The sequence below is a fragment of the Centroberyx affinis genome, unplaced genomic scaffold, assembly GCF_046629955.1.
Source record: "Centroberyx affinis isolate AG114_WGS23_722 - 3 ecotype Tasmania unplaced genomic scaffold, CSIRO-AGI_Caff_v1 ptg002764l_1, whole genome shotgun sequence".
In the NCBI taxonomy this organism is placed as follows: Eukaryota; Metazoa; Chordata; class Actinopteri; order Beryciformes; family Berycidae; genus Centroberyx; species Centroberyx affinis.
The window spans coordinates 1,282,949-1,293,236 of NW_027280925.1; positions in this window are offsets into that span (position 1 = coordinate 1,282,949).

Below are 10,288 nucleotides of genomic sequence, written 5' to 3' on the forward strand. Positions count from 1 at the left end.
CCTGAAAAGTCCCTCGAGACCGCTTGTGGGACTTGTCTTCTGTAAATCAATTGTTCCACCGCAAATTTTTGCAGAAATTACTGCGGCCGTGCTACACAGTCAGTTGCCAGAAAATGTCATCTGCCCCAGTGTTGAATTTTCACACACTGAGACTTGGTTTTGTAATCACAAAACGACATGAAAACGAACCCTTGTTAAAAAAAAAAAAAAAAAAGGTTTGGCGCAGGATCAGGAGGAGCGTTTCAATCTGGGTTTCTCTTTGTGGAGTCAGGCGTCTCATTAAATGGCATTATGTCAGCACTGCGGCCTGAGGCGGACTCAGAGGAAGATGTGCCAGTCCTGAGCCGAGTCACTGACCCCCACAAAGCCCCGGAGCAGAGGCATTTCACAGCTCGTCCAGGCCATCCCTAATAAGATGCAATATGCTTTTTTTGAACTTGTTTGGGAGAATGAAGCGGGGCTGATGATGGAGGAGAGGGGATAGAGTTGGTTTTTTCATACTCATTTATTCCTTAGTGATTACCATATCAGCAATTCCACATGTAGCTGCATGAAAGTCTTTTCAGAGTTTGGAGGAAGAAAAACTTTCCATCCAGTCTTACTCAGAATGCTGTAACTTTAGTGCATCAGGTTGTAAAATTGAAGCAAATGACAAGCTATTTGTGGCAGATTTATGTCTGCTGGTTGTATGATACAACTGTAAGAGCAAGATTATGCCCTTAATGGTTCTGATGCCTGAGTGCATAATTCTTCCACATTGTGCATGCTGACTTTTGTTCGCCTGGGTGTAACTAATGGATTAGTATTGACCGTATGAACAGCTCATTGCTCTTGTTGTCTCTCTGCTTTACAGTTTATATGGAATCACTGTGGGATTTACTGTGGGAAACTCCTCATAAATAATGCAAAGCACAGAAGACAGTGAAATTCACTGGATTTTTAATTACCCAGCGACGACAAATCTGTCTGGCACTTTTGGCCCTTCATTATTCAAAATTGTGTTCAGAGGATTGAAGATTCACAAATCTTTTTTTATGAAGCCATTGGAGTGGCTGAAATCACACATCCGTTTTATTCTTCTTCCTTTTTGTGTGTGTGCACATAGGGATTTTTACTTATACTGTTAAAAAAAATCATTATTTGATTTGTGATGTTATTTGTGATGCTACTCTCATTTTAGTCTAGTAATATATTGCTTTTGTCTCATACTCTGAAACACAGTAATAACCTCATGCTAACCACCTTTGTATTTGGATTACAGTTTATTTTTTTTATATCTGTAAATACGTTTCTTTCCATTTAGATGTTGTGGATTGTTATGAAATATACATGTGAAGACATAATGTATGTACAGATCTGTGAAAAGAGTTCAAGGACAATGCCTATTTTCTAAGGCACCACTTTTTCTTGTAATATTATTTATAACGGCTAACAACTACTGCTTTGATGTGCGTGTTCAGTTTTGCCCGAGGTAGATCACATAATGGGACTTTTCTCCATGTACAGTGGTATACATGTAAACCCGTTAGGTACCATACTGTATAAAGCAGGCTTACAATTAATGACGCGTTTGTTTTCATTGAACACACATGCTATGATAGACCATTTTAATGTAGATTGATCTATGAATTGAATTCCAATTCATCACTTGTTATCAAAACATTGGGGACAGTTAATCTTATAGGTTATTGAGCGCTTTCAGGTGATGTAACACACCCTCTGGCGGCCATATTGGAGGTCCTCAGCTCTTGGGCAACAATACTGTGAACAGCTGATTGCATTTCAAAACGTACAACTTGGCTGTCTCAACAGTATGGAATAGACATGGTTAATTTCTAATTACAGTTTTTAACTGGGAACGAACTGAAATTTGAACAGTAATTTTACTGTAACTTTATTACAGAAAAAAGTAATGTGATTACAGTAACGCATTACTTTGTAACACGTTACTGCCAACACTGGTTATAACACTACTAAATGGGACCTACAGCCACAACAAAATATTTTTCAGGTTTTCTCTCCTTTTCTTGCCCAGTTGTTATATATTTATTTATTGTTTGCCAATTTTCTAATGGACCTCCATGATGGCACCAGCTGTGGTTGCTAGGAGATTTGTGACGCAACTGCGAAGCCTCTATTTGTAGTGAATTGACTCAAGCAGTGAGCTCCACAGACCGGGCCGCCGGGCCACGGGACCAGTGACGGCCGACTCTCACAGCAGAGGTTCAGGTCCAACCAGACAGATGCATCTGCACTTAAAAATCTTTGCAGGAAAGGATTTGGGAACTCCACTGTGTGCTACAGACCAGGCTTAATGGTTTTAACTGTAAAACTGAAAACACACAGGGTTATTACTTAGGCACCGCTCCTACGCAGATATTTTCAAGATGGTGATGTGTAGTCTGCCAGATTCTGATTGACTTGTCGCACAACCACTGGCCACATGGACGTAACTTCACTGACCTGGAACAAACCCTTATGGTGCAGGGAAGTGTTCCTTGTAAACACATTTACTCATTTAATTGAGCAAGAAATAGCCAGGAAATAACACATACAGTATGTGGCTGTCTCTGTCACATATCTGTAAAATGGTAAAAAAAAAAATGAATAGCATATAAATGAATACAATAATATAAATAGATAATATCAGCAAATAAATAATTAAATGCTAACAGGCATTGAGAGAGACTAGGGAGTTAGTTGTATCATGTACATACCCAGACAGCTTGTGTGTATCTATAGTGCCAGTTCTCAGTGAAAGACAAAGCATATCTTCTGTTCCTCCTGGGAGTGTGCCTGACAACAGTGAAATTGGTCAGAGGTCTGCCTAATTCAGAACTGCCATCAATCCACAATGTCACTGCATCAAGAAAGGCACTGTAAGCTTTTGTTGATTCATTATCTACACACAAACCAACTTCTAACGCACCTGACTGTACGAGCTGCTGTGTTCAAATCCACTTTTACCAGCCGGGGTTGAAATAGCAAAGGTTGTACAGAGTGTAAGAAAATCAAGAGCCCATCAGTTCTGCTCATTGTACTTGTTTAATATCTGAAATCTCGTTCTCCGCCTCTGAGAAAATTACATCTACTGAATAAGTAATCAGTTCTTGCAAATCAAACTCTCTGCTCTGCTTTGTCCATCTTATTCTGCTTGTCAGAAAACAAATTCAAACAACTCAATCTGTTTAATTATTCATGCGAGGTCATTTTTTTCCCCTCAGTTTTTTGGGGGCTCATCATTGATCTTGCTGCTCCTTTCAAATGACTTAGAAGAAATAACAGCTAAATTCCATTAATTATTCAGGAACAGAGAGAACGGCTTATCTGCACGTTTTCAGGCAACAGCATTGGGAGGCCCGGCAGGAAATTTCTGCTACATAGTGCATTAATAATTCTTAAAGAAGAACATTAAATACAATATTGTTTGCTCAGATAAAAGTACATCCCGTGCCCGGTGAGTCAGCTGTGCAGCGCTGCCAGTTGTGTCTCATGTCAAATGACCATAACTTGACCTTCTACTTCCACCCTGCAGTTTCCCTGTTTTTTTGTTTACAGGCTCATTAAAACAGAATAGAGGGTGTTTTGACGGGACAAGGGTAAAAGGCACCTGGATGCAATGTTTTGGGTCACAGGCCAGTCCTCAGGTCAAACAGGTGAGCCAGCAAACATATCTCAAATCTCTGTATACCTTCACAAGCGCAGTCGATGTCAGGTCACCTGGGCAGGCGAGGGCAGGAACAATCCCCTCAAATCGATGCAGAGGGGGAATGAGAACTGAAACACTTGATTGAAGATCAAATTTAAAGTTAGGGTGACAGCACTAATCTAGATAGTTGACTGAAAGAGTAGGTTAGTAAAATTCTCAAATATTTTTGTTCATGTTTCACAATCCTACCCCTGCAATACCAATTAACCGCTGTGTTGTGGTCCTTGAAGAAAATTTTATGGGTCCGTAACATGCCAAGCTTTGGTTCCTCTGTATCTCATATTAACAAAGCTATAACATCAGTAAAATGCAGAACTTAAACAGGAGGCTGTTTTATTGTAAATGCCAGATCTCATTGTCCTCACTACTCTCACAGCCAAACATAAAGCTTTCAGGTGAAAACTAGCCTAAAACTAGATACATGTTTGCCATTTGTGAGCATCTTGGCAAACAAGCCATCTAGAATTCTACAAAGCCAAGACAGCCAGCAATGGTGACTGGCTACAGCTGATGGTAACGAAGCTGAACACTTACAAAAAAATCAAGAAAACTAAAATCAAATCTCTACAACTACTACAACTTAACATATATTTCTGCTAACATACACTTTTAGCCTGTCCTACTATGGTAACGTTACATTGTCAACAAAGTATTAAACCCACTTACAGTGAAGAAGTGCAAAAAATAGTATGCAAAACCTGAATCAAACAATGTGATCTTGTAAAATGACACTCACTTTACCAATAAACTCACTTTACCAGGAAACCAGGGAACTTGAAATATGTGTACGTGTTCCACAAGCACAAGCAATTTAAATTGCAGAGAAATGTGAAATGGAAAAACAAATCTTCCAATGCAATTGCACTGAAAAATAGCTGCAGCAGGAGCAATAACACACAAGCCATCAGCTGACCTACAAAGGTTATTACCACAGGCTTTCCAGACATAAGCAGATAAACAAGGACCTAATGAAAATCCTACAGCAACATCAGCACATGTAGATACTCACCCTTCTGGCAAGGATAAAAATAATAAATACTTAAATAGAGACTTCTTTAAAGTACTCAGAAAAGTAGTGTTACTCTAAACACATTTTGCTGCAATAATAATACCTGCTACTAGATAATTTCCACTTCTGAATCCACTATATTGGCCTAGAAGATTAACACAATTAACTAACATGTATTACAGAAGTATTGACTTTGCTGCTCTACAAACTACAGTATTTCCCACTGATTCTTGACACAACATGATATTGATATTCACGTCACTCTTTTCCTCTTGCTTCAATCAATTCTTATTCTGTTTAGTTCATAGGAATAGATTGGATTATGGCAGCACTTGTTACTTCAAGAGGTATCTGGACGAGCAATGGAGAGCATAAAGGACACCGATATTAGTCAGGTGAAATGTAAACGTGAAAGAGACATGAATGTCAGTTCATACTGTACTGTATGTCACAGTACTTTAGTCTTGAACTTTGCATTGTTCATAAAGGGAAGCCTGTGTCCCTGTGCTTAATAATAAAGCCTAATAATTGTCGTTTCCAGTTTTGAAACCGCTCTTATAGTCTCACAAGCATGTAATGTCAAGTGTTGCGATTGGCTTCACTAAGTGTTGAACAATGGTCTCTTAACCCACGAGCTGGCGCTTCACCTACAACCTCATGGGGTCTAAGTAAATGTTATGCTTCCACAAATAGCAGCTGATGGGCCTATCTGTCGGAGGTGATTTGCTGCAAATGGTCAAAGCCTCCAGGGTTCGGTAGCATTTCCAAACAGCAACCCAATAAACTCTGGCCACTGACCTTTTTGCTCTGGTCATTGGGTCCTGGTCATTGGCCTTGTTCAGCACAACTCAATTATGACCCCTAATGTCCCACACAAAGAGGCTCCTGCAGTCGGTGCCCACAAGGCATCTCAAGAGGAAACGCCTTAATCTTCTTGTTTTCTATGTAGCCTCTATTCTCTTTAGGCTGCAACCGTTCTATTGGCTGACGCTCTCACGTTTCATCTTTTGTTTGTTTGGTTGTTTGTTTACACACTAGTTTTTATTTCATTTTCAAATCATCTCATACACACATTGCATTAAAGTTTAAATAAGATTCAGATATTCCAGATGTTCAATGTGGTTTAAGGACATTTAAGGACTCAAACACCATCATCTCCACCACACAGCCTTGGCTGCCTATTACTGCAGACACTGAAGGCATGCACACACACACATACATTAGTACACGCGCCCACACAAACACACACACACACACACACACACCAAACAGTAATACAGAATCAGTGGGTCCATCAGTGATGGTACAGTAGCTCCCTTAATGCACTCATTGACAAACCCTGATGAGAGTGTTTTTCTTCCTGATGAGTGTCTCTGGAAGTGATGAGCCCTTCAACATTCAAAGATGCTGCTGAGGTGAGAGTGAAACTTTTTTTTCTTTTTTTTTACTGATTGACTCAACTTATGAATGGGCACATTTTTGGTCTGCCTATAGTCGGTCATTTCTAACGGCTGGGCCTTTGATTAAACCTTTTCACAGGCTGGCTGAACTTTATACCACTCAACAGCAAGTTTTACTACTGCTGTTTTGGTCTAAATTGGGTGGCTTTCACTTTTATCTCCCATAACTAGAGACAAGAAAGAATTGTTATGGCCCTCCTACACACTCCCACCACACCCTCCACCCATCAAATAAGTAGAAATCATGGAAAAAGGTGTTAGTGGAAGATTTTCCGGGGGGTAAAGTTTCTGTATTGGCAGCACCACCATAACCATAAAGCACATATGGATGCAATCATCCCAGCAAATATTGCATGAGCCAACGAATTCAATCTCTCATTTATTATCCATCGAGCCGCTCTAGGCAGTACCTTTGTATGACATTACAAATTAAACGTTTTGGTTTGTTGGTTTTTAGCTTTAGGAGAGACAGTTCATGTAGAGAAATATTGATTGGACTGTTTCAGCCCATGAGAGCAACATATTTGAAGTGTTGAAACTGCTGGTGTGGAGGGATATTTTGGTACAGCCCGTCTCCTCTTTGAAGTCATTTCTGTTGGAGGATTCAGAAAAAAGGTGAACCGAAAGGGACACTCTCCGTTTCTGACCTCTCTGTGACACATCGAGGAAGCCGTGTTGCTGTAGTGAGCTTTGTTTGGATGTGCGTCACGTAACGAGTCAAATGGGAACCGTCCTCGATCTGTTAGCAGCGATCGACGACGGCTGCCTGTCCCGCCAAAGATGAACACTCACTGCAGCTTGATAATTCAACGCTCATCTGCTGATTGTCACTGCAAACAAGAACCTTTCAAGTGACTTTGGGAATAATGCAACAGATTTAATTATGAAAACAATCATTACCTGAAAGCACATCCTTGATTTTTTTTTTTGCTTTGCACGTTCGTCTGTCTGGCTAAATGTGATGTCAATGGATCATGGTGTTGAACCACTGACAGTCATAAGATAGAAAATGTATGTTTGACCCTAAAACCAATAACTAAACCACTCTAAACCATTAAATCCATACTCCAGCTTTCCTACCATAGCTCTAATTATCCCTGAATGTTTACTTTCTTGCTTGAAACTGAATGAAAGATATCATAGTTTCTTTTTCTGCTTTTTTTTTTTTCCTTTCCAAATCTTACATTACCTTACCTTAACCTTACCTTACATTACCGCACATTACCGCACATTATTTTACTTAACTTTATTTTTAACCTTGCTTTCTTTAATGCCCTTGTGCTTTGCAGCATCAGAAAGTCAGAAAAGTATCAGAAAGATCTGAAATGCAGACTAATTATCACAATGAGGGCCACACAACACAATATGACAGCAAAATACAAATGACCCTAAAAATTACTCCAGATTTTTTTTGAAGAATTTCACTGTTTATTCAAAAAGAGATGTGACATGGTGAATGAGAAATTATTTGGGTCTGTTTTTCTGGTGAGGTGGAGTCTGGAAGCTGTGGCCAAGTAGGAGGAGCTCAGAAATCACAGCACAGGATGATCTGGATCAACATCTGATGCCCCAGGACTCTGACCTTGAATATCTTATTCAGTCCTGTCGCTTTGCCTTCTGTGATGATTTTCCTCTAGAAGTTGTGTCTCTGTACCAACATTATACAGTAAATTAAGAAGCACCTACTGAAAGAGATTTAAAACAAGATTAGCAGTTTAACAGTCCACACTAGAAAGAACCCAGCAAAATGTCACCTAATAAGCAAGACTGTTTTTTGTGGAAAATGCTTCAGACAGCCTTCTAAACTATTCAGTTGTTGTTGCACAATTCCTTGCCAACAAATCAAATTAAGAAGTTTTTTCAAGTACCAATAATTAACTTATGTAGCAATAGCTTTGTCCCGTTAATTTTTTGTCAATATTGTGCACCCCTACTACTTCTCCTTTGGTCTTTTGCAGTCTGTACACTTGTTCCAATAAAGTTTGTTGTCCAGGACAGCACCCAGAAGACATGAGTACAGTTTTACAGCCTGTAGGGGCTTCTCTTGATGGCTGTTAAGAGTTTGGTGCTGTGACTGTCACTCTCCTAAAGTCAGCACCCATCTCCTTTGTTGTGCTGCTGTTGAGCCCCTCGCATCATGAAATGAAGTCAGCTGGGACAGCATTGGTTTGATCTGGACTACATCACATCTGTGGATGATGTAGTCCAGATCAGACCAACGGTGTTTGTCAAGGTGGGAGCTTTGTATTGTTATGATTAGATTACCAATGTATTATAGGATAGTATTTCTGCTCTGCTGAGTGGGCCTTAATACAGCCATCAGTACACGCCTTCTCTTTATAATAGCTGAATCTTAGCACTTTAATCTTTTGCTTTTATTTTACAGCACTTTGTAACTTTGTAGCGCCACACAAGCTAGTTATTTCATTTCTGCTTTCTAGACCGCAGGGATTGATGGAGTTAAAAGTCAAGGAAAAACAAATCGACCAGCTTCAACACAGGACGACTGCCTCCCCACTGGGCTTATTGGTAAACTGTGGGGGATCCCGGCTCATCTGTGTGCAGCAGAAGGGCTTTGATTAGTGTTTGAAGGCATTTTGTGGAACAAAATGGGACGCTCAGTCAGCACAGAATGATTTGACATTTTGGGGATGAGTAATATGGTTGAAGATTTCGATGGTGCAATGTGGTGTAGGTTGTATAACCCCAGAGCAAGTGCTCAGCAAAACGTCGGGTGAAAACCTTGTATCTCCCAAATGTCGACTTTTTAGGAACTAAGGAAAACAGCCACGTTCTTTGATTTACCATGATGCATTTTTCAAATTCCTAAGATTTTGTTCAATTTTCTGATCCCATAGAAGACCATGTAATCCTAGAATTGAAGTTAAAACATGAAAATCACCAAAATTGGAGGTACAAAGTTTTCATATGACAGCACCGATATGAAGTCAGTGAGGAACTTGAACAAATCTTACAATGTTGTAACAGCATATCTAATCCAAGAGGGACGCTTTACCATGCTGAACGTCTTGCTGCACTGCTGCCTGTTTAAAGCGTGAGAAAGTTGCAGCACTCGGCTCATTTGGTCGTTCCTGTCCTGTTCTTCTCCCCAGTGAGAATTCCCCATGCTGCTGTGGGATGAACTGTGGATCAATCTGAGTTATGGGGCCATCATCATCATCATCATCATCATCATCATCATCATCATCATCATCATCATCATCATCATCATCATCCACCTTGTTTGTCTCAAGTTTCCCCAGACAGCCTAGTTTCCCTGCATGTGCAGTGCTGCACTCCTTCCTTGTCATTACAGTCATTCATTTTAGATGCCTAGAGGTGAGTGTCTGCAGAGATTTCACGTGTTGGAAAAAGCCAAAGAAAAAGCACACGGTAGTTTGCATAATCCATAATAGATACTCATCATCAAAAACCTTCCACCTTGCACCTTGCAGCCCAACGTCCTTGAAAACCAGTAACGCTGCTCCACAGTAGAGTTGTTGCTAATTTATTCATTTGAAGCCAATGTACTAGTAAATAAATAATGAACTATGCTGTAAACCACTGAATAAGGGAGTGACTAACAACTACAAAAGTTGAGCGAAACAGTCATTTTGACCTCACTACTGAGCAACAACCCACTCACTACAAAACATCTGAATTCAGTAGAATACTCTTTTATTGGTGCTGACTGATTTGTGTGTGCGCTCCACTGCGAATGCAAAACACATTATGAATAGTTCTTCCTTGGCATTGAAAGGACTGTTTAAGACGGCATGAACACAAAGCCATTTTCATTTTGTCAGTCAGTCTCGGCATCGCTATGACATGGGTTCTATTTCTGTTCTTAATTCATTCCTCCTCCAAAAAAACAAAGTGCGTCATTACCTAGCAGAGTAAGTGATAATGACCAAGAGAGAAAGCTAAAGTTAAATATATTCCACTGTAAAGTAGTTTGATGAAGAGATTGTCAAATAGATTGGCTCTTTGACTGTCGTAAATGAATACCATACAGAGAAATGGGGATATACAGGAAACATAATGGAGGACAACACACCGTAAGCCTGTCATTACTGTGGCAGCATTATTACAGGTATCATGAGGGCCACT